At 44.1% G+C, this 22,595-nt stretch overlaps 1 long non-coding RNA gene across 3 annotated transcripts; it reads right to left on the minus strand.

Moving 5' to 3' along the window:
* Positions 1-16: 16 nt before the first annotated feature.
* On the minus strand, positions 17-15,579 carry LOC116836765 (uncharacterized). 3 transcript variants are annotated; one of them, XR_012654703.1, is made up of 4 exons: positions 15,428-15,536; positions 12,515-13,211; positions 10,894-10,997; positions 2,707-4,017 (listed from the first exon to the last, which is right to left on the minus strand). It is a non-coding gene; the product is annotated as an uncharacterized LOC116836765 (long non-coding RNA). The 3 variants fall into 3 exon arrangements; XR_012654704.1 differs by lacking the exon at positions 10,894-10,997 and having other exon boundaries at positions 17-4,017; positions 15,428-15,579; XR_012654702.1 differs by lacking the exons at positions 2,707-4,017; positions 10,894-10,997 and having other exon boundaries at positions 12,494-13,211.
* Between the last annotated feature and the right edge of the window lie 7,016 nt (positions 15,580-22,595).

Consider the following 22,595-nt stretch of genomic DNA (forward strand, 5'->3'; position numbering starts at 1 on the left):
GTAACCAGAAACTCTCTTTAAAGCAAAGTATTATTTATTTAGAACCAAAGAAATTCAGTGGAAATAGGTCTTAAAACTAGAACTATGTGTAACTGACTCAAAGCTTACCAGCCCCTGGAAACTGCTTCAGACATTTTTGCAAGACCTGTGTGTCTGGTTCTTCTCAGCATGTTCTCCCCAGAAAAAAGCACACTCCTAACTCTCCCTCCAGAGTCCCTTCAGCTGTTGTGTCCCTTTGGCTTCTAGGCTCCCATCCTTGCCAAAACACCTGGCCTTAGGCCTCTGTCCTGTAATGGCCCCCCAAGAGTTTGTTGGAAGGTTACTTATCTATACCCCGTGTGTTGCTTTCCTGCGTGTTTTCCCAGCAGCCTCCCTGTTAAGCTAGATCAGGATATTCACATAGGAAAGTGTAATAACCCATCATATACACCTCATCTCACTGAGCAGTCCCATATAATATTCACAAAACTATTACACATCACTAGTCTTATCTGCTCCACATCTGCCACATTTTGTCATAATGCAGAACTACAAAACTGTGGACGGATAATGTTCTTTGCCTTAAAGAATTTAAACTCTTTTTCCTCTAACCCATTTTCTTTAACATGATCTGAAACAGAGAAAATGAACAGTTTTATGCCATGTGTGTGCTGATGTATAAGGAAGGTCAGAACTGGGGTCATTTTTTTCCCCACCAAAAATTGTCTTAGGTGCTTTTTCAAAGGGTATTTATGCTCCTAAGTCATTTAGGTGCCTCCTGGGAAATTTTATCCCTTCTCTACATTGTCTTTCCTGGAGGATGTGGTCAACCACCAGGAGCATTACATCATAGATATTACATACATAGAGAATGACTGAGTGAGGAAGTGACTCTCATTCAGACTGCCCAGACCCCTGGTGGTGGTTGATATTGACCCACTTAAAAGCCCTATAGATAGAGATCTGTAGCTAAACATCCAACACCTCTCCCCCTTCTATTAAGGCTAAGACAACACTCATAGACATAAACTCTCCCAGAAAAATTGGGAAGATGAGACTGGAGAGCCCTGTTCTTGCTAAGCTAAAAAAAATCAGTAGAACTCCTAACTTTTCATGCCTCCTGTCTACATCATGAAGTAAAACTCCCCCATCCCGTTTACAGATCATGGTTATGAGCCCTCCACTGATGATTTGTTGGGCCCCTTATGGCACTGGGGTTGGTTGAAGCTGGGTACACAGTTGAGGACGAAAGTTGGCTCGTCAGTTGCACTTGTCCTGTAGCCTTTGTTGTACTAACGTATTTTTCATCCCAAAGTGCTTTGTGCAAGCTGTTCATTCAGCATTCTCAGACTTCGTGTGCTTTATACATTAAATGGCCACAAGGGCTCAAAGTCATTTCCCAATGAAAGAAACCTGAGTAAACCTACCTTCGACACCACAACTCTTTGGGAGGCTATCAGGGTGTTGTCCATAACTCTTCACGTATTTTTACATTGAGTTTTGTTTCCTGTGGGTGGATAGCGCTGGTTACTGAGCAGGGACATGCTGCACCAACAAAGGAGCAAAACCCAACTTCTGGTTCTTTTTGTAAACGTCATGCTAGTCTGACTGCCCTGGATGTTGAATTGCACAAGCTGTGACAGCACCAGCATTCCCCTGTACCCCCTTAAACTGGAGCAGCTGGGAAGCTGAGTTTAGGCTCCAGGTCTGTTCAGCTCTTGGCCTAGCCTAGAAAGGGATTAAGTCCAACACTGGATTTCACCAAAGAGCCAGCAGATTGCCACAACTATCAGTCACTATGAATGTGGCTGTGATTTGAAGTGATGTTCTACATGTGAAAGGTTCTGTAGCCCACTAGCAATCCCCTTTGCCAGCCAGTTCCCCAAAACTTAACTGTTTCTCTATCTGACATCATGCTGGGGAGGGAAAAGAGACCTAGCAGATTTCCCTTGTTTCTAATAAAATTAATATTTCCCCCGATAGATCTTGTGTTGTTTCAATTTGTGCCTTCCAATATCAGTGAGAGACAGAGAAAGAAAAGAGGATCTAATGGTTTTTAAGGTAGAAAATCCAAAAGATGAGATTTCTCGGTATCATGTTTGTTTTGGTCCTGATGGGTCATATTCAACAATTAACATCATCCCCAAAGGGCTCCCAAAAGTGTCCCCATTTTCTTGAAAACTCTTTCTGATGCTCATTAATAGTTGCATCGTAATCTGTTCTTGCTCCTTGAGTGTTGATTCAGTTTCCAGTATCTCAGTAAAATATTTCCTTAGCGATCAGGATAGTCATCCAATTTGTATCCTCTCTGAAACATGCAAGCTGAAGGAATCATTAAGCAAACAAAGAGCACGGATGGCAGACACTTTTTCCATAAATAACTGAGCAGGCTTCAGAGCTTGCTATTTCCTAGCAAGATCGAATGCTCAGCCATCTTCAAAATGGGCTTGGAGTAGGGTGACCAGATGTCCTGATTTTATAGGGACAGTCCCAATATCTGGGGCTTTTTCTTATATAGGCTCCTATTACCCCCCACCCCCTGTCCCGATTTTTCACCCTTGCTATCTGGTCACCCTAGCTTGGAGCCTCTTTGAAAAGAAAGTTCTGCCACTATGCCTCTCCCCTTAACCTATTCAACACAGCTGAGATCAGGGCCACGCTGAACAAGTAGTCAGGTTGGTTAGTTTTTATGCTGGCACAAGGACAGAGTAGAGACCACCAAATATATCATGAGTCAAAGAGTGCTGGCCAATTGTTTGAGAGACCAGGACCTGTTTAATTAGACAATGGAGCTCTTAATTCAACTTGACTTCATACTGTTTGATGATTCAGAAATTCTTCAGCTGAATGGTGTCCATCTTCTTTTCAATCTTGACAGTGAACGGTCATGTTTCAGTCCCAAAGACCAGCTTACTGACTACTGAAGCAGTGTATATCCTCTGCTTAATCTCTCTGACTATCTCTACTGATTGCAAAAGATCCTCTTGAGGAGGTGCCCCATTACTAATGATGCTTTTGCAGGCTGGGCTTCAATTTCTCTCTCAATGCCACCTATGTTGTCATCAACAGAGCAAAGGAAGGTGAAATACCTGACTCCCTCGACTGGGTGGTTGCCCACTAAGCTGCTAGATCCTGAAAAATGTTCAAAATCACTGACTGGAAGAATTTTGGTTTTACCCCAATTAATTTTCAAGCCAACTTTTGCTGCTGAGCTTTGCAGAGCTTTAAATGCGGCAACTAGCGCATCCACTGATTTAATCACTAGCAGTATGTCAGCAACAAAATGGACAATGGTGAGGTTCTTATCATTAAGGCCTATGTCTAAAATGCATTTACTTAGTGTCGGCCCAAGCAAATAATCTGATGCCATTGAAGAGTTCTGGGATGACAGCTCATCCTGGTTGAATGCCTGACTTAATTTGTAAGAAGGTGGCTCTTTCCCCATATACAAGAACACAGCTTGAGGAGTCATCAGAGATGGAGCATTCTACAAAGCTTGTTGGAGATGCCGTAAATTTCAAGATCAGCCAAAGCAATTCCCAGTCAAGAGAGTTAAATGCAGTCTTGAGATCCACCAGTGCAATGTGAACCGGATTCTCATGCTTTCTTAATAAGCTGGTGCACTGTGAAGTTTTGCTCCACTGTGGGAGTGAAGCCAGCTTGTTGTTGTCTTCTCTTGATCCTTAAGATATCAGCGGTTTGGGCCTATAAGGTAGAAGCAAAAACTTTCCCCATGACAGACAGAAGAGTACTGCTGCAATAGTTAGAACAGTCTCATTTGCTGCCTTTGCCTTTCCAAAGTGGTAAATTAATGCCTTTTTGCCAGTCAGATGGGACCACCTCTGTTCACCAGATGATATTCAACAGCATCTGCAGCCTCAAAAAAACAGTAGATGGGGCAGTCGCAATAAGAACACTGCTCCAATGGATCAGTTAGTTTCTGCAGAATTTAAACTTTGAGATTTATAAAACATTCCATCCCGGAGATTGTGACGAAACCTTCCAAACGTGACCAGATGCAGTGCTACATTCCTGAGCCTGCAGAAGGACAAACAATAGCATGAATTGCCACTGCACAGATCAATTTGGGTTAACTCTGAAACCTAATGATAAAAATTAAACATCCTTAACTATTTCACTACTGATCATTTTTAGTATTAACATACACTTGATATGGACAGAGCTGGAGACATGGGTAGATCTGGAGTAGCTATCCCAATTTTCTAATCTGACATTTGGCTTGAGAACACATCCAGTATATTGTAATTTAAAATAATGTGCTTCTTTAACTATACTCAAGTTTGGCTTAAAAGGCTACAGATATGTTTTCTGTATTCTTATTGTACTTAACTTCTGGGCAGAATATCATTGTCCTCTACTCTTTAACTGTATACCATAAACCTACACTGCTGATAAATTACAGAGGTTCTCCTTTAGCTCAAATGGAAGGGACTTGTGTTTGCAGAGCAAGAGGTTGTGAGTCCCTCTCACCATGAAGTTCTGAGCAGCCCTGGTGTTGAGTATGGTGACAACAGTGAAACTCTAAGTGATTGTGGTTTTGCTAAAACATCCCTAGTTTCCTCTCCAGGCAAATCAAATTATAGTTTTACATTTCAGACACCCTTCCCAGGCACCATCTGCTTTCAGTTAAGCACAGCTCCACCTGCATTTCTACTGACAGACTAGGGAAGCTTTTATAGCTTTGTTCCTTACTGACCTGGAAGTGATTGATTGATAATGTAATTAGAAAACAAACACCAAAAGCATTTATTGTCACCAGGGAGTTTTACCACTATCTTTTGGGCAATTCATGGGACAATGGGATTTCTTCCACAGCCAGTCAATTAAAACCAAACCCATGAAGGAAAAGAATGTTGATTTCCCCCATCAGGAAGTTAATTCTTGTTGAACTTGTCCCAGGGACCATAGCTACTATAAAACAGCAACAGGTGACTGAATTGTTGCCTTAATGGAGTAGAGGTGGTGTTTGATGTGGAGCAGGTAAAGGTTTGTTCTTGTGAGCTGGTGTTTTTTCCTAACTGTGGTAGGATTAGTGTACAGTAATGATTTTACTTATATTTGTGTCTTGGAATGTGGTTATTTTGCAAGTGGGCAGACTTGCATGTGTTGAGTAATTTGAGGGTTTGTTTGGGCATCTTGCATAGGTTCAGTGGTGTAAAGGTTTTCTTACTGTTATGGGTCACTATTGTACTAGAGATTGTATGGATTCCTGACTCCAGAATGGGGTAGGTGAGTGATGGGGGGAAAGTACTTATTTATTTGTAACTATTCATGTTAAATCACCTACCTCTTGTTCTTTATCTGGGGATCCTGAGTGCAATATTAATCTTTTTAGTGCTGGTTACTACTTCTAGTACTGCTGAGTTCACTTAATTGGATCATCTCTTTTAGCTGACTTTTCAGGCCTCATTAAGTGGAATTCCTGACTGACTAAAGATGCTATTTTAATAGTAACACGTCCCTCTGGAATGCTACTGAACCTGTTATGTTAATGGCTAGACCCCTGATGCTGAGAGGTAGTATAGTCTGCCCAAGGAAAGGGTTTGACTCTACTATTTGTGGAAGAGGTAGTTAGGAGATGCCTAGCATAGGAGCCCAGTACATGGAGATGATGTGGAGGGAGCGATCTAATACTGGAGACCAGTGCTAGGGAAGTACTCCGCTCAATCACTATATGGAAGTGAGCCAACAATGTGATGCTGTTGCAAAAAACAAACCCAAAAGCTTATATTCTGGGGTGTATTAACAGGGCTATTGTAAGTGAGAGATGAGATATAGTTGTCCATGCTGCTTGGCACTGGTGGGGCCTCCACTGGAGTGCTGTGTCCAATTTTGGGGGCCACACTTTAGGAAAGATGTGGACAAACTGGAGAGAGTCCAGAGGAGAGCAACAAAAATATCAGAGGTTTAGAAACACTGACTTATGAGGAAAAGTTAAACAAACTTAATCTTGAGAAAAAAATTGAGGGAGAACCTGATCAGCCTTCAAAAATATTAAAGGCCGTTAATAAAGAGGATGGTGATCAGTTGTTCTGTGTCCACTGAAGGTAGGACAAAAAATAATTGGCTTAATCTGCACTGAAGGAGGTTTAGGTTAGATATTCAGGAAAACTTTCCGATGATAAGCATAGTTAAGCACTGGAACAGGCTTTTAAGGGAGGTTGTGGAATCTCTATCACTGGAGGTTTTTAAGAACAGGCTGGACAAACACTTGTCAGGGATGGTCTAAGTATACTTGGCCCTGCCTCAGAACAGGGGACTGGACTAGATGACCTCTCAAGGTCCCTTTTAGCCTGACATTTTTATGATTCTATAAATCCTCTGAAGCTGTCCCTGTTTAACAGGGATGTTAATTCTGCTTAATATCAGTCATTGCTAATATTGGGCTTAAATTGCTTGCGTAAGACTGTTCCTAAATAAGTGGCTTTCCCTACTCAATGTGTCCTGTATTTGTCACTAGAGACATGATATGTCCATGTCTCCTGCACATGAACTGTCTGGATCCATAATGTTCAGTGGTAGGGCTGTCCCTGCATGTTCATTGTGTTACTACTTTGGAAAGTATCCAGCCTAGCAACTGGGCTCCCCTGTTGTTGACACCTCTACACACATAGGCAATGCTCTGTATTTCTGAATAGTCCTTGGCAATCTACACACAACCCTGTGCTGTTCCTCTGTGAGGCTACCACCGAAAGTGATCTATCGCTCAGTGAAATGACAGGATTGTAGAATCAAGATAAACTCGTGTGTTTGAGAAATCATCTAGTCTGAGACACTGGAAAAAGGACACCTTGGAGTCTTGGACTAAATGTGGGATTTCTGTTCAGTCTCTGTTCTTCCTTCCATTCCCCACTCCCAAACCAATGTAAAATAGAAATCTGCAGGTGTTTCTAATCTGCCACAGAATCTTTACAGTAAGGGTAAAATACAACAAAACTCATATTTCACGCTCACAGGAATGTGTTGTGGGTACAAATCTGCACTGGCTAAGGGGGATAGATAGACTGTTGTGCTGACTAAAGGCATCTGAGAAGCAGTACAACCTGGGATTGTCAAGTGCCAGTAGAATCCTCATGTTTTGGTGAAGATAGACAAATATTTTTTACAGCAATCCTCAAAGGGTCCAGTCTGGATCAGGATGCTGGTGTGCTAGGTGCTGGATGAACATAGGTTTAAAAAGTACCTGCCCCAAAGAGCTTACAGTCTGAGGCCCTGACACTGCAAACACTTAGGTACATGCTTAACTTTAAGCACGAGGAGTCCCACTGAATCCATGGGGGAATATGTACAATCTTACTTAAGCATGTGGATAAGTGTCTGCAGGATTGGGGATTAATTTAAGACGAGATGCAACAAGCTTGTAACAACAGAAAGGAATCCAATAAGGAGATATTCATCCTATAACAATTGACTAACTGATGGTGACTAGAAAATAAAACTGGTCAGTTTAGATTCTTTTGCCAAGATGAGTAAAATAACTAATTCAATCCTTCCCGTAGTAGTAACCTAGGCAAAGGAATCTTAAACAGGACTTGAGAATGCTCTTTAAGACAGCATGGCAAAGAATGTAGAGTTCCATAAATGTAAGACAAAATGTGGCAAATATGCCTAGTGCATTAAATGTGATCAGACCAATTTTAGAATGACATGGCGTATGCTATTTGATGTTTTAGTACAGGTGAAACCCAAGAATAGTGAAGTCTGGGTGTGAGTGAGTGAGAGAGAGTGTGTGTGTGTGTGTGTGTGTGGCCTGTTGCCAGTATGGAGTCCCTATTGAGGAGGTCACTTGTAAGAGTAGTTAATAGTCCGGCTGAGATGTAACAAGTATGACTGTTGACATGGTAACAAACTAGTGTGAACAGCCTTCCTGTTGGCTGAACTGACTGTTAAAGTGAAGTCTAATCTCACCAAGGGTTTTCACTCTGCAAATGGAATTAAACAGTATAGGAGTGTCTGTAACCAGGAGACCTCCAAATGACTTTGACTGCTTCCCTGTCAAAAGCACTTTAGTTTACCACCATTTAATTAGGTCATTCTGAGAAATCCAAAATGGGCCTATGCTGTTCAGTGAAGCAGCATGATCTGGTGAACTGAATACAATTCTGGAAGCAGAAATTCCTGCCTTCTAATCTTGATTTCCTGGGCAAAGCACAACCTAGCTGTACAGGGGTACAGCATTTACCTGCCTTGAAGTTATGATGATTGATATTGAATAGTGCCCTGAAGAGGTAAAGCACTAGATAAATATGAAGTCTTTAGAATACCCAGAGGGGAATATACAAGGTAAATTTAAATTGTGGCACTCTATAGAGCAGGGGTGGCCAACCTGAGCCTGAGAAGGAGTCAGAATTTACCAATGTACATTGCCAAAGAGCCACAGTAAGGTCCCCATCAGCTCCCCCCAGCTCCCAGTGCCTCCCACCCAACTTTCAGAATGTAAAGGGGTGGAACAAAGAAAACAAGGCACCACGCAGTTCATAGCTACATACACCACCATATCCTTTCTCATCTCCACCTCAAACAGTGAGCAGCATGTAAGGGATGGAATGTGGGGACCTAAACATCTGTGGCAGTTGGAGCATGGTTGGAAGAAAAGCCAGCAGGAAACCCCCTTCAGGACCAGAGAGGAACAGTTAGCAAGGAAACTTTAATAGGGAAACCAGAGGAACTGTGAGAGATGAAACTGAGATGTAACCAACAGACCCAGAAAGAGTATCAAAGAAAATCAGATTGCAATCCACCTGCTAAGTGAATATCCTGTCCTGAACGTCCTCCCCCTGCATTGCTGGTATGAGGGGTTTGACCTATCACCTGTTTAAATGCAACTTTTTTCTCCACTGAGTGAACTCGTTTCTAAGGCAGTAATTTGGTTCTGACACTGAAACTGCAGGGATGGAAGAGGGGTATACTGAAGTATCTATGGCCTAGCCTACACTTAAAATTTAGGTTGACATAGCTATGTCAGTCAGGGGTGTGAAAAATACACTCCCTCGAAAGCTGTAACTATGACAACCTAATCCCCAGGACAGAGGCAGCTCTGTCAACAGAAGAATGCTTCCATCAACCTAGCTACTGTTGCTCAGGAAGGTGGAGTTCCTACAGCAACAGAAAAACTCCTTCAGTCAGTGTAGGCTGCTTCCATATGCTACAGGCTCACACCAGCATAGCTATGAGGATGAATAGGGTATAGTGTACATCTACACTATAGGGACTATGTAACTGCTGTTGGGGGTGTGGGATTGCAGTCATGTCTAGGTTAGGAGGCTCTGTCATCTACATTGAGATGCACACATGCTCTGTAGAAGTGTCTGAGACCATGACACCTATAGAACTACACTGGAGATAAGCTTTGAGATAATTGTTGCTTTACCTACTGCTACCTTCTAGTAATAATACTTGAGATTTTTTTATCTGTAGCTAATCAAAATGCTTTTATGAAGTAGGGTTAGTAATGATGGTGAAGTGACATGCCCAAGGATGAACAGTAAATTGCTTGGCAGAGTTGGGAGTAGAACCAAGATCTCCTGGTTTGTAGTCCTATGCCCAATTCAATGTGCACTACATTTAATGGAGGTCTTTCCATGTTTTTTTCCCCAATGACAATCGGATCAGACTCCTAGTGATCTCCCTGCCAAACCACAATCCTCCCCTAGAAAACATGCTCTTGTTCAAATGGTCCATTCCTGAGATTAACCTTAATTAAAAAAAAAAAAAAAAGGTGGGGTGGGGAGGTTGTGGCTGGCAACATAAGCTTGTCACATCTCTGTAGCTTTTGTCCAAGGCCTTATCTACATTAACGTTTTTCTTAAAATCACCCACTGGTGGCAACAATAGTTCAAATGCTAGTTTAGACTACGCACTGGCATTTTAATCTGTCACCTACATCTCCTTTGAGCTGGATGACATCATGGTGGTTTTAAATGCTGGTGGCTGGTCCACATGAGTACTTCCACCATTTCCAAAGATCAGTGGAACTGCACTGATGGTAGTTCAACTGCAAGAATTATAAAAATGATAGTGTAGACTTACCTCAAGAAATGTACACTGTGGGAGTTAGTAAACCACTTATGGAATTCCAAGCAATGAGGAGATATTATATGGTAATGGAAGGAGGGGGAGGAATCATAGAATATTAGGGTTGGACGGGACCTCAGAAGGTCATCTAGTCCAAACGCCTGCTCAAAGCAGGACCAATCCCCAGACAGATTTTTACCCCAGTTCCCTAAATGGCCCCCTCAAGGATTGAACTCACAACCCTGGGTTTAGCAGGCCAACGCTCAAACCAGTGAGCTATCAGGCACATGAGAATGAGGGAGAATGAAGGAGTCATATGTATGCAGTGCAGTTGTAGCTGCCTCAGTCCCAGGATATTAGAGAGACAAGGTGGGTGAGACAATATCTTCACTGGACCAACTTCTGTTGGTGAGAGAGACAAGCTTTCAAGCCTCACAGCTCTTCAGCTCTAGCAGTACCTTTCCCAGACCTGAAGAGCTGTGTATGGCTGGAAAGCTTTTTCTCTCTCACCAACAGGAGTCAGAGAGAAGTTCTAAAACATAGCTTTGTTTTTGTTCATTGTTGTGTAGGTATCTTATTCAGGTTTGGCAGGTATCATGTTCCTCACGTAAAATAAACACTAGCTTCACTGGCTAGTCTCTTTGCTGGATGTATTTTTCTCTTCCTTTGATAGAGGGACTTTAATGTGCTTGAACAGAGAATTAAAATGTTTGTGTCCAAAAGTAGGACTATGAATATGGGAAAGAAATTAGTCTTTTTCTGAATATTTTTGTCAAAGATCAACTTCTATTATAATTAGGGATTTAAGCTGTTAGTATTTGTTTATATAAAAGCAAAGTGTTACTGTCAGCTGTCTCATCACAGGCACATGTGCATCACCTTGTTAAATATGGTCCCCATCCTTAATGGTTCCAGAACGAGAACAATTCCATGTAAAGAATTATCAGAGATCGAATTAATGAGAGCCTCAGACCCATCAATTGCTGTAAAATAAGAATTCTTTATCAAAAATAGTTGCATTCTTTGAAAACATCTTGATTCCTGATCCTTCCCCTTGCTAAACCTGTAGATAAATCAGTCATGGTGGATGGTCTAGTTTGAGGTGCCTGCTGAAGGTATCCAAAGGCAAAGTATTAAAAACCCACCTAAATACAAACAACTGAACTACACAGTTGGGACAATGCCAGCTGCATCTGACACAAAGGTACACCCAATAACCATCAGCAGACCACCCCACCAACAAAAGAGAACACTTCTTTTGCTGGCGCAAAGATTAGCGTGGAAAGGGGAAAAACAAGTCACGGAAGGCCAACAAAAATAAAAGGGATTTGTAGTATGCCCTGAAAACAGTGCTGCTTAAACTGCATTCTCTAGAAAACATCCAGGTGATAAACATTATGATGCTGTGTAGCATGAGCCTTTTTTAATCCTAGTTGAGGTTTTAATTTGGCCATGGGGATTTATAGAAACTTTTTTGATTAAACCAATTGGCTGTCTCTTCTCACTTGATGCAAATACTTTTTTGGCACACATTCACTTGTGATCAAACTTGCAGATGTCACCAGAAAGAGTAGAGGCAAAACTCCTAGATCAACAGAGCCAAACTGCAAAGTGACTAGAGAGATGAGTATGTAAGGGAGAGGAAATGAACATCACAGAAGCAGGATAAGCAGAATAAAAAAGAAAATCATGTACTAAGCACTAGAAGTTGGCTGAAAGGTGAGGGATTGAGAGGGAGTATCTCTCTCCTAAGTGGTTTTCAGCTTTTCTGTTATGGGCCCAATGTCCTTCAAGGCAGTCACCAAGGAACTCTAGTAGTCATCAATCACTTAACACCCAGGTTGCTATACCAGGCATTAACAAGAGACTGTTTTTATACAAATGTTAAAGAAAACTTGTTTAAAAATCTGTTCATACTGGATCTCTTGGAAGTAGCCTATGGCAATGCACAGGGCCGGCTCCAGGCACCAGCTGAGCAAGCTGGTGCTTGGGGCTACAGATTCCAAGGGGTGGTATTCCTGCAGGTTCCCCCACCCCCCTTTGCCGCTCCGGCAGCCCTGTAGGGGGCAGCAGCATAGAGGAGGGGAGCACCCTGCTGGGAGTGGTGCCAGGTCTGTAGCAAGCCCAGCAGGTTTCCCCCTCCAGCCCTTCTCTGCTCAGGGCTGGCCTGCAGGTTTGTGTCCCTCCCCCTCGCTGCTCTGGCCGGCCTGCAGAGTTGTGTGTGGTGGGGTCTTTTTTCGTTTTTTTTTTCTTTGCTTGGGGTGGCAAAAAAGCCAGAGCTGGCCCTGGGAATGCATCTCAAGTGTACTCATTCCAACATTTCTGAACTGCAAGGACTGTCATTCTGTCAATCCTATGCATGCCAGATCATGTAACTGTCTAGTACCTGCATATCAAACTGATAGTATGCTCTTACTTAAATTACTAAAATACTTTTCTAGAATTAAAATTTAATATGCAAAAAACTATTGAATAATCATTGTATGTTAATTTTACTTACTGTAATTGTATCTTGTGTCATTTCCTTTAAATTTGAGGCACGTTGTTACAAGTCACTAGACACAATCCTTTTCTGCTCCAACTAATTTGAAAGATCCAAAATATGCCTTGAAACAAGCTTGAAAGTCTCTTAACTGCTACATTATTTGTATTGTAGTAGCATGTGGAGGCCCCTGTCGTGATTAAAGCACTAGGAACTAGACATATGATCTCTTCAGGCAATGGCTTGAAGAGCTTAGTCCAATTTAGGTGTTGAGGATACTTGCTTCATCTTATAAAAATATGCAAGTTGCCGTTAGAGGATTTTTTAAATTTTTTTTGCATTATTTAAGGCTCAAGATCATCTCTAGTAGCAGGCACCAGGTGGGTTACAACATTTTGGCATCAGACTAATTTTACTGCAAATATTGAAACCTGTGCCAGGAGTAACTTTAGCGATCTCTAACTCTGCACACAGAAGTTTCTTCCACGAACTGCATGAATACTTGATATCCATGGCTTTCAATTCCTGTGGTTATGAAATCATTAGTTGGCCACAAAATTTACTAAAAAGGGGAGAAAAAAAGAGAGCTTTAAATTTCTGGCTCCACACAGTGCAAGCATTTCCAATTAAATATAAAGAATTTTTTCTTGTGTTCACTTCAGTTGGCATCTACTGTCACCCAGCCAATAACGTGTCATCACATCATTATTCAGGCCTGTAAGATAAAACAAAACAAGAAACTTAGCAGCCAAAAGTGCACAAATGTGTGGGAAATGCTAATTTAAGAAACTGTTAAATATTGCTGTGTTTCTTACCATTGTGTTTTACCATCCACAACTCTGCCAAACCTATGGAAAACTTGCTTTACAAGCAAGGTGTATAAATAATGCCTGCCTAGCAGCATCATTTCTTTTTATTACACTTACATTCTCTGGGATTCCTAGAGAGTTTCTATGAATAGATTAGCCTCAAGAATTTTGAGTAACCATGGTTATAAATCAATTTATTCTCCTGGTTTTGAAATTCCATCTGCTCATGCTAATTATGTACATGACAGACTTTTAGCAGGCCAGTCCAGATTTTATTTTTACATATTAGAATGAATTGGCTGCACTTCAGTGCCTCTGGAAATGACAAGTAGAATAAAGTAACAGGTACAAGGAACACCTCAGAGTTCTAAAGTTAAAACTCCATGCTTAAAACTGGATGATATTCAATACATTAATAAAATGTCTTGCTACCAGGGTTAGTTGGCATTTCAGCACTTACAGTATGTTCTGGCTTCTGCCAATTATGGCAATCCAACATTAACTGTGTAGTTTTTCTTAAACTGCATTTTTAAGAAATTAGGAATCTTAAGTACTGAGGGAGCTGGGAAAACAATGATAACCCTGTGGAATCTATTTCAGCTGTTTAAATACAATACTAATGCTATAATCAGTTACTGATTTTATGTGAAATCTACATTTAAAGCGCCACTGATTCCTCAGAAAATTCTAAACTACTTGTTTAGAAGTTTGCATATATGATTTGAGGTTAGTTTTCTTGTTTGTTGGCTAGGACAATTTGGTTAAGCAGACTGAAATTAAACTCAGTGTAGCCTTGGATAAGTCTTTTAAAGGTGAAATGCAAAGACAAAAATCCAATTTGTTCTTTTACTACTTTTCTGTGATGCAGATAGGCTTGACATTTTTTAAAATGTCTTTACATAAATGTTAGATCCTTATTTCCTTCTCTGGTGGAGGATCTGAAGAGTGATGTCATACACAACTGAGCGGGCTCACTTCCTCCTCCAGATGAAGGAAACAGTTTCCGAAAAGCAGAGAGATTAGGGAATGTTACAGCTGTGGGGTCAGCTGCATGCCTATGTGCTCCAACAAAGAGGGAAGCAAAGATTTTAAATTTCAAATGTAAAAAATGTTAACTGAAGCCAATTCTGTATCTAGAACTAGTAAAAGGCTTAACATCCATCTCAGTTTTCCTTGGATAAAACAGGAATATTTATCTTCCTCATGGGAGTGTTAAGAATGTTTGCAAAGTGATTTGAAGATGTAAAGCACAATCTAATTGCTAACCACCAATTCCCATAATCTGATATATTAGCTGTCCTTTAATGTTTGTTAATTGATGAGAGAAGGAGCAGATCGTTTTCATAAACTTGAAATAACACACAGCACCCTCTGAACATTGTGCCTTACAAACCTGGAGGAAGACCTAGAGGGCTGTGCCCCAAAAACTTTTTTACAAATCTACTGTCCTAAGCCTGCAAGCTGGGGTCTGTTCTACTTCAGTGAAGTCTGTCAGGTCACAGGACTGCAGAAGTCTCTACTAGCGGATCCTATTGCAGGACTGGGCCCTAAACAGCTACAACCCAAAAACTTAACCTGAGCGGCAGCAGACAGCAGTGGAGATGAGTGGAAAGTAAGCTGGGGAGCAGCGGGAGGTAACTTGGCAGAGGGGGTAGAGGGCGGCTTTGTGCTGCCAACCTCGCGGGTAACTCCCAGGGGGCCCCACTGAGCACTCAGCGGCCCTGAAGCAGGGTTTGTGCCTGGTGCGGGGAGAGAGAGGGAGGGGAGCCCATGGTAAGGAAGGTGCCCGCGCAGCTGCCTCCACCTCCCCGGCGCTGCTGGAGGTCTGGCCGGGCCGAGGAAGCAGCGGTCCCTCCCGCGGCTCGGCCAGGCGGCGGGGAGCTCCCCTCCGGCAGCGCTGAAGGGCGCTTGGGGTGGGGCCGGGCCGCACAGCCCGGCAGGGAACGAGCCAGCACGGCCAGGCAGGACGAAGCGTCTCCCAGGCCGGGAGCCCGCCCCCCGGCGCGGCTGTGCGGAGCCACCTCCCCGCAGAGGGTGGGGGAAGGCCGGTGTCCCTGGGCCCGTCCCCGGCCGCCTCACGTGTCCCGGCCGGCGCTCGCTCCCCGGCCGCCCCTTCACCTACCGCTTCCCTGCTCAGACCCTTCCGACTTCCCGTAAAGAGTCCGGCCGCGGAGAGGCTCCCGGCGGCGGAGCGGAGCGGAGTCGGGCTCCCGAACGCCCCCGGCCGGGTCCCGCGGCGCCGGCCTGGCGCGCGCCCGCTGGGCGCTGTCAGGCGGCAGGCAGGGCTGGCGAACAGGTACGCATAGACAGCGCGCTCCCTCCCCCGCGGATCCCTCCCGCCAGCTTGCCCGCCCTCCACTCCCTCCCCTCCGGCTCACACTGTTTGGGGCAACCGGCGAGACAGCCGCAGCTCCGGAGCAGCGAGCGATGCGAGTGAGCGGCGCAGCAGTCCGGCGTCGCACCCGGCGCCCCTTCGCATTCCCTCAAGCAGCAGGCGGCAACCTGCCGCACACACCAACCCCGCGCGGGCGGCGGCGCGGCCGGCATCCCGCAGCAGCGGGGGAGAGCGGCGGCGCGCGGCGCGGCGGCCCAGAACAGGCAGGTGGGTCTGGGGCGCGGGGGCGGGCCCAGCAGAGACTTCGCGCGCCGCAGCGGCCCGGGCCTGAAGGGGAGGGGGGCGACAAGAGGACGCGGTCGGGCGGGCGTGAAATCCCTTTCCTCTAGCCTCTCCGGACTATGGAACGGGAGCGGAGCGATGGGTGGTGGTCTAGACCGCGGAGACGCCAGGCAGGTGAGCGGCCACAAGGTTCCTGTGGGGCTGCGCCTGGCACTCCGCGGTGGGATGAAGGGAAACCGCTGTGGGGGCTGCGCCGCATAGCGGGAGACGCGCGTGAAGGGCACCAGTACACGTGGGGGCTGGCCTGGCACACCGCGGGGGGAGTGAAGGGGAACCCGGCCCTGTGGGGCTGGGTCCTGCTGTCACCGTGCGGGGAGGGGAAGGGGAACCCGCCCTGTGGGGGCTGGGCCTGGCAGCGGGGTGGGGGGAAGGGAACGCCGGCCCGTGGGTCTGGGCCCTGCACGCTGGGGGCGGTGAAGGGAACCGCCTGGGGGCTGCGCGCCTGGCACGCGCGGGTGGGGGTGAAGGGGACCTGCCCTGGGGTCTGGGCCTGCACCTGCGGTGGAGGTTGAAGGCACCGGACCTGTGGGGCGGGCCTGTCACGCGGGGGGAGGACACCCGGCCCGGCATCGCGGAGGGAGGGAAGAGGGCACCAGCGTCCTGTGGGGGCATGGCCTGCACCTGCGGGGGGTAAAGGGGGACCCGACCTGGCACCGGTGGGGGGGGGTGATGGGGCACCCGGCCCTGTGGGGGGGGTGAAGGGGCTCCCGGCCCTGGCACCGCGGGGGGGCAGCCGACTCGGGGGCTGGTAGCTCCGCAGTGGAACGGCCGCTGCTAGGCCGAGGCTGCAGCAAAGCCGAGGCCGGCTCGCGAGGGACGCTCGTGGTGCCGGGGGCGGGCTCCAGGCGTGCGGCCTGGGTGCCGGGTGAGGGCTCGGGGATCTCGCTTTGCCGGCGGGCGGGCCCCGATGACGGGAGGCGGGGACTAACCCCCCACCTGCGGGGGTGGGGGAAGGAGGCCCCGGCCCAGCGAATGGGCGCCCTGACCGCAGCCGGCGCTGCTGCCGCCGGTACAGAGGTGACCATTTTATTTTCGAAATAGGGGTTTTATTGAGACCCGCGTAGTAAGTCTGCTTCAGCCCCGGGGCTGGCACTGCAGTAGGCGGCACGTCCCCTCCGGGTCGCCTGCTGGGGGCACTGCCTAAAGTCTCCAAGTCTGCAAATGCAGGTGAAGATGGTTAACGTTAGCTCCTGCAGAGGAGATGAGGGGTTTGAGCGCGCTTGCTCATGTCGTGAAATGCCATCCAAGTTCGTAATGTAAAGACGTTTCTCACGGGTGGGAGGTGTCAGGTGTTCTCAGTTCCCACTCATGATACTGAGACTCTCCCTGCAGTAAGCTCCCTACTCATGGCCCTGTATCAGAGCTCCTATCCTTTGCTTGATGATCGGGTATGGTTCTCAGGTCAGAGATATGCTCCCAATTCTTCATCATTCAAAAGGGTTCCACTCTTTAGTTGTGCTTGCGTCTGTCACCTCCCTAGCCTCACCATGCAGACTTTCTGGTATCCTGAGGGATCCATGCATAATGTTTCCAGTTTGGAGTTCCTGGTCTCTCAGGGTACTTGCTATTAAAGTTTTCCTTCTTGCATTGCACTCCAGTTTGGGAGTTCTATTCTTGTTCAAATTCTGTATGCTAGGAGTAAAACAAAATATACTAGACAACTGTTTTAGGACACATCTGAAAGGAGGATTTCATTTCATTACCAGTCAACAGAACAAAGTAGGGGGAAAAGATCTAGGGTGAAAAGAACAATGCAAACTAAAAATGTATTAACACTTTGAGCAGTTTACTGAAATGATTTCTTACATTCAACATTCCTCCCTTGAAATTTTAGTGGAGGTGTGAACCCTTTTGTGCTTGTGCAAGAGAAAGGGTGTCAGTTCATATTTCCATGTTTCCTGGTCAAATTCCAACTAAAGCAATTACATTTTTCCTACTTATGTTATCCTTTTGGTTTCAAATGGATAAATTGTTATGGGTTCTGTTAACTGATGTTTTGTTTATATAAGTTGCACAGCACTTTGAGATCTTTCTAGATGAAGGGTCCTGTAAAATTATGAGACTCTTTCTCACTGTAAGTCTTGCCAAGGGTTTGAATGAAGCACCTTTAAAATGCTCCCACTGCTAGTTTAAGAGAGAAATCTTAATTTTGGATTATCAGTGTATTTTAAAAATTTACCTCATGCTGCAAATTTGTATGTATGCTCTTTGTGTGCAGAGTTTAAAAACAAGTTTGTGTTTTAAAAATATATTTTACAATCTTTGTGCCTTGGTATTAAATTTAAAATTAAATTTTCTTCCTTGTGCTAAGCTGGTTTCTTAAAACTTTTATTACTTACCACTCCATAATGTTTACGTGCATAATACATTCTTGAGATGCTGTTGTTTTGCATGGGAAGTCATATTTTAGGAGCTGAAATTTGCCCATAAAGCTCATTTGAGCTATTGGAGGCATAACATTTTAAACTGTAGAAATTAGTAAGGACAAGCACCTGCTTCTCTTTTTGACAGTAGGGTGGAATGAGTCCTTGTTTTGCTTACTTAATGATTGCTATAACTACCCTTATATATAAGATAAAGGTTTGTGTGCGTTTTGGGTGGGAGATTAGCAGCCGCTCAGTAAGAATAGTTAAAAAACAAAACCTCAAAAAGGTGCATTAAAAGAAGCAGATGTGTCTCACAAATGGGCAAATGTGTTAAATGCCATACTTACTTAGGGTCTATATATGTGGAATATGGCATATACGGACATAACATGCTGTTTGTATCCTCCGTCCAACTGCTTAAAAAACTATTACAAAAAATACAGACCTGACAAACTACAGCTACAGCATGCTAGCCAAACATTCTCGAATTGTATTTTGATGATCGGTTCAATTTTATCCAAATATAAATGTAGTTATTCAGCATCTCTCATGTAATCATAAACAGTTGTATCAATCTCATCAGGAGGCATCATCCAAAGGAAAATGTTGTTGTTGCGAGGAAATATCAATATGTTTGTCCTCAGGTAAAGTTATTTAAAACAATCTTTTAAATCAGGGTCTACTTTGAGAGCGGTAGCCGTGTTAGTTTGTATCAGCAAACAGAATGAGGAGTATTTGTGACACCTTAGAGACTAACAAATTAATTTGGGCATAAGCTTTCGTGGGCTACTGTATACTCCACTACATGCATCTGTTGAAGTGGGTTTTAGCCCACAAAAGCTTATGCCCAAATTAATTTGTTAGTCTCTAAGGTGCCACAAGTGCTCCTCATTCTTTTTGCAATCTACTTTTGTAGAAAACTATTTTTCAGTACTTTAGCATCTTGATCAATTCCCTAACTATGTTGAACATTCAGTTTTAAAGGGATGCAAATTAAAGTATTTTAAAAATTCCTTGCTTATGAACAGATTAAAGCTGAAATGATTGAAAACTCCCCTTTCACCATTAATGCTAATTGTCCTCTATCAGATTTCCTTGTAGGCAGTGAAGTAGGTTAGTCATTTTCACTTTTCAGTAGTCTCACCAAAAAGTGTAAATCAAGAACAGGAGGAAGAATGGTTGTCACACCTGGACAGAACTAGTTGAGAATATTAGCGTATGCTAACTCCTAGATATTATTGTGGTGGCTTCTTTTGAAATGCATAGTGGTTTTGCCAGAGTCAAAGTTAAACCGCCACTTTCTCTACCCTAAAAAGCTTACTTACTGTCCTCGGTGCTTGTGTGCATGCACACTTTTAGTAGTGACCTCAGTTGATTAGAAGCCTTTACCTCGTCATAGTAACCATTTCATGATATAGTAATCATTCTCTTGGTGTCACTGAATATCTGTAACTTTTTTCATTTTTGTACATCGTGTTAGTAAGTGTTTTAGGGAAAGGTCGGCTGTTGTATGTGTAAGGTGCCTGATGGCGTTGATTTGTGTGATTTAGGGTAAGTTACTAAATTTCTCTGTTCCTCACTTTTCTCAGCTGCAAAATTAGGATATTTTCCTATTTTATCTCTCAGTGCTACTTCAAGGTTTAAAGTACCGTTTTAAAGCACTTGGAGGTCCTTGGACGGAGGGCACTATGTAATCCTGGAAAATATTTTACACACACAATCTTCTGTGGTATCCAAGTTAATAATAAAATTTACATCAAATTAGTTAGTAACCCAATATTGCCTTAATGTAGCACTGTTAAATTATCAAACAGAATGCTAACTTGTAACCTACATGTAACTCTTAATTGTAGATTGCTACTAATGTTCATAAACAATTAGCTGTGTGATGTTTGTTTCATACTTTCTAGAAAGTGCAATTGACAACATGAATGGTTGTGATTTGCAACAATTATGTGAAGAATGCTCTTCAGTGCCTCTTATATCAACTGTCCTACTTTATATAAGAGAGATACAAAAAACTGATATAAGTTACTGAGCTGTAACTTTGACCTAAGGTTCACTGTATATTTACAGGTTGGAGTTAAGTGTACTTTAAAAGGATAGGAGTTTTGCATTAAGTAGACCGGGGTGGCAAACTTTTTGGCCCAAGGGCTACATCAGGGTTGCAAAGCTGTATGGAGAGCTGGGCAGGGAAGGTTATGCCTTTCCAAACAGCCTGGCCCGCCCCCTGTCCACCCCCTCCCACTTTCTGCCCCCTCAGAGCCCCCAACCATCCAATCCCCCTGCTCCTTGTCGCCCGACTGCCCCGTCTAACCCCTCCGCTCTCTTGTCCCCTGACCCCCCCGCTCCCTGTCCACTGACTGCCAGATCCTCGTCCCTGATCCCACACCTATCCAAACCCCCTGTCCCTGACTGCCCCCCCAACCTCCACCCCATCCAACCACTCCCTGTCCTCTGACTGCCCTCCAGGACCCCCTGCCTCTATCTAGTTGCCCCCTGCTTCCTGTCTCCTGACTGCCCCCCAAGACCTCCTGCTCCTTATCCAACCCCACTGCTCCCTGCCCCCTTACCATGCCTCTCAGAGCTGCAGGACTGGCTGATTGGAAAGCCTGGGAGGTGGGTGGGTGCAAGCTGCGCAACCCAGCAGGAGCAGCGCATTGTGGCTTTGGGGCAGAGAGGACAGCAGGGGAGAAGCTGCGGGCTAGCCTCCCCGGCTGGGAGCCCAGGGGCCGGACAGGACGGTCCCGTGGGCTGTAGCTTGCCCACCTCTGAAGTAGACAGTATTGTAGAAAATCTTCTGAAAATCTTGTTTTAATACTTCATGTAGGATTTTTAACTTTGCATCTGTGGTACACAAACATTTTTATAAAGACAGTTTGCTTTTGCAAGATGCTGACGTGAAATGAGGTAGATAAACTTTTGTAGAGGTTCTCAGAAGATGAAGGCAGTTACGCATGCACGAATAGGTTGACACAAGGTGACTCCATCGACCTGACTTTGTAGTTTAGTCCGGGCCTGAGAGAATCTGTTGGAAAAAAAGTACACTTGTCTGTTAAGGTACTTCTCCAATACAAGAAACTGGTTTACAGTTTCTAGGCAATTTATTTTGTGGTGGTCTGGAGCCAACTCATCCCATATATTGTCTTCGAAGCCTTAGTAATACTAATTGATGCCCCCAAAAGTCTTCTCTTTGCTCTGTTGAATTTAACAAACGTAGTTTGCAGTTGCTTCTTTTAAATTCTGCACTAGCTGTTTCCATTAAATGCAGCATATATGTGGAGCTGTTTCTTAAGTTCAGTATTGTATAGCAAAATTAATGCAACCAACAAAAATATTCCATTTGAAGAAGAATCATGAGACTTTATGTATATTGTTGGAAAATTAAGTTCCCTTTCTTTAAATATTCATGTGTTCTTTGTACATTTGTCTTTTTAACTAGAAAAATATATAAAAGTTGACACTTTAAATAGTTTAAAGGAATGGCTTTCTGCTTGTCTTTTATAGTAATACTGTATTTGATGGTTAGGTGATAATAACTGACTTATAATTGTGTAGCATTTATAAATAGTATGATTTAGCTTTTACAAACCTCAAAAACTTACTTACCAAGGAAACTTATTTACCATTTCACACATGGGATACCTTTTTGTAACAGTCTGAATTTTCAGTGTGAATTCTGAGCACAACAGACCCATAATGTAAATATCGGCCTGATATGAAAAGTTTGCTCTTTTGGCGCTCTTCCTCCAAAATAATGGCTTAAATTGTTTCTTTTGTGAGACACGTACTCTAACAGACAATGTCTGTACCTTTATCTGTGATTTTGCTCCCCCACCGTGCATGGAATGGTTTCCAAGTTTGGTCTGCCAGCTGCAACCCTCTTATTCAAATCCCTCCTTAACCTCACTTCTGCAGTGCCCACAAGAAGTGAGTAATAATCTATTACATTAGAAACTTAGCTGAACAGTCAAGATGTGCACACTTAGACAGTCTGCATGGTGATCGCTGTCATTGCTTTCCCTTCTCACCACCTCCTGTCCTTACTGATTGTTACATTCATTTAGGTTATGTCAGAGTCTCTGACCCAAAGAGTTTACCATCAATCTATATCTCTCTGTTTAGTTAAAATCTAGTATACACTTGGGTGTTATGAACATAATAAATTATAATGGCTCAGAATATTCTTTATTGTAGTTCTGCAAGGATGTTTTGAGGTTGAGCCTTTTCTTATTGGGATAGAAACA

The sequence above is a fragment of the Chelonoidis abingdonii genome, chromosome 22 (assembly GCF_003597395.2).
Source record: "Chelonoidis abingdonii isolate Lonesome George chromosome 22, CheloAbing_2.0, whole genome shotgun sequence".
Classification (NCBI taxonomy): Eukaryota; Metazoa; Chordata; order Testudines; family Testudinidae; genus Chelonoidis; species Chelonoidis abingdonii.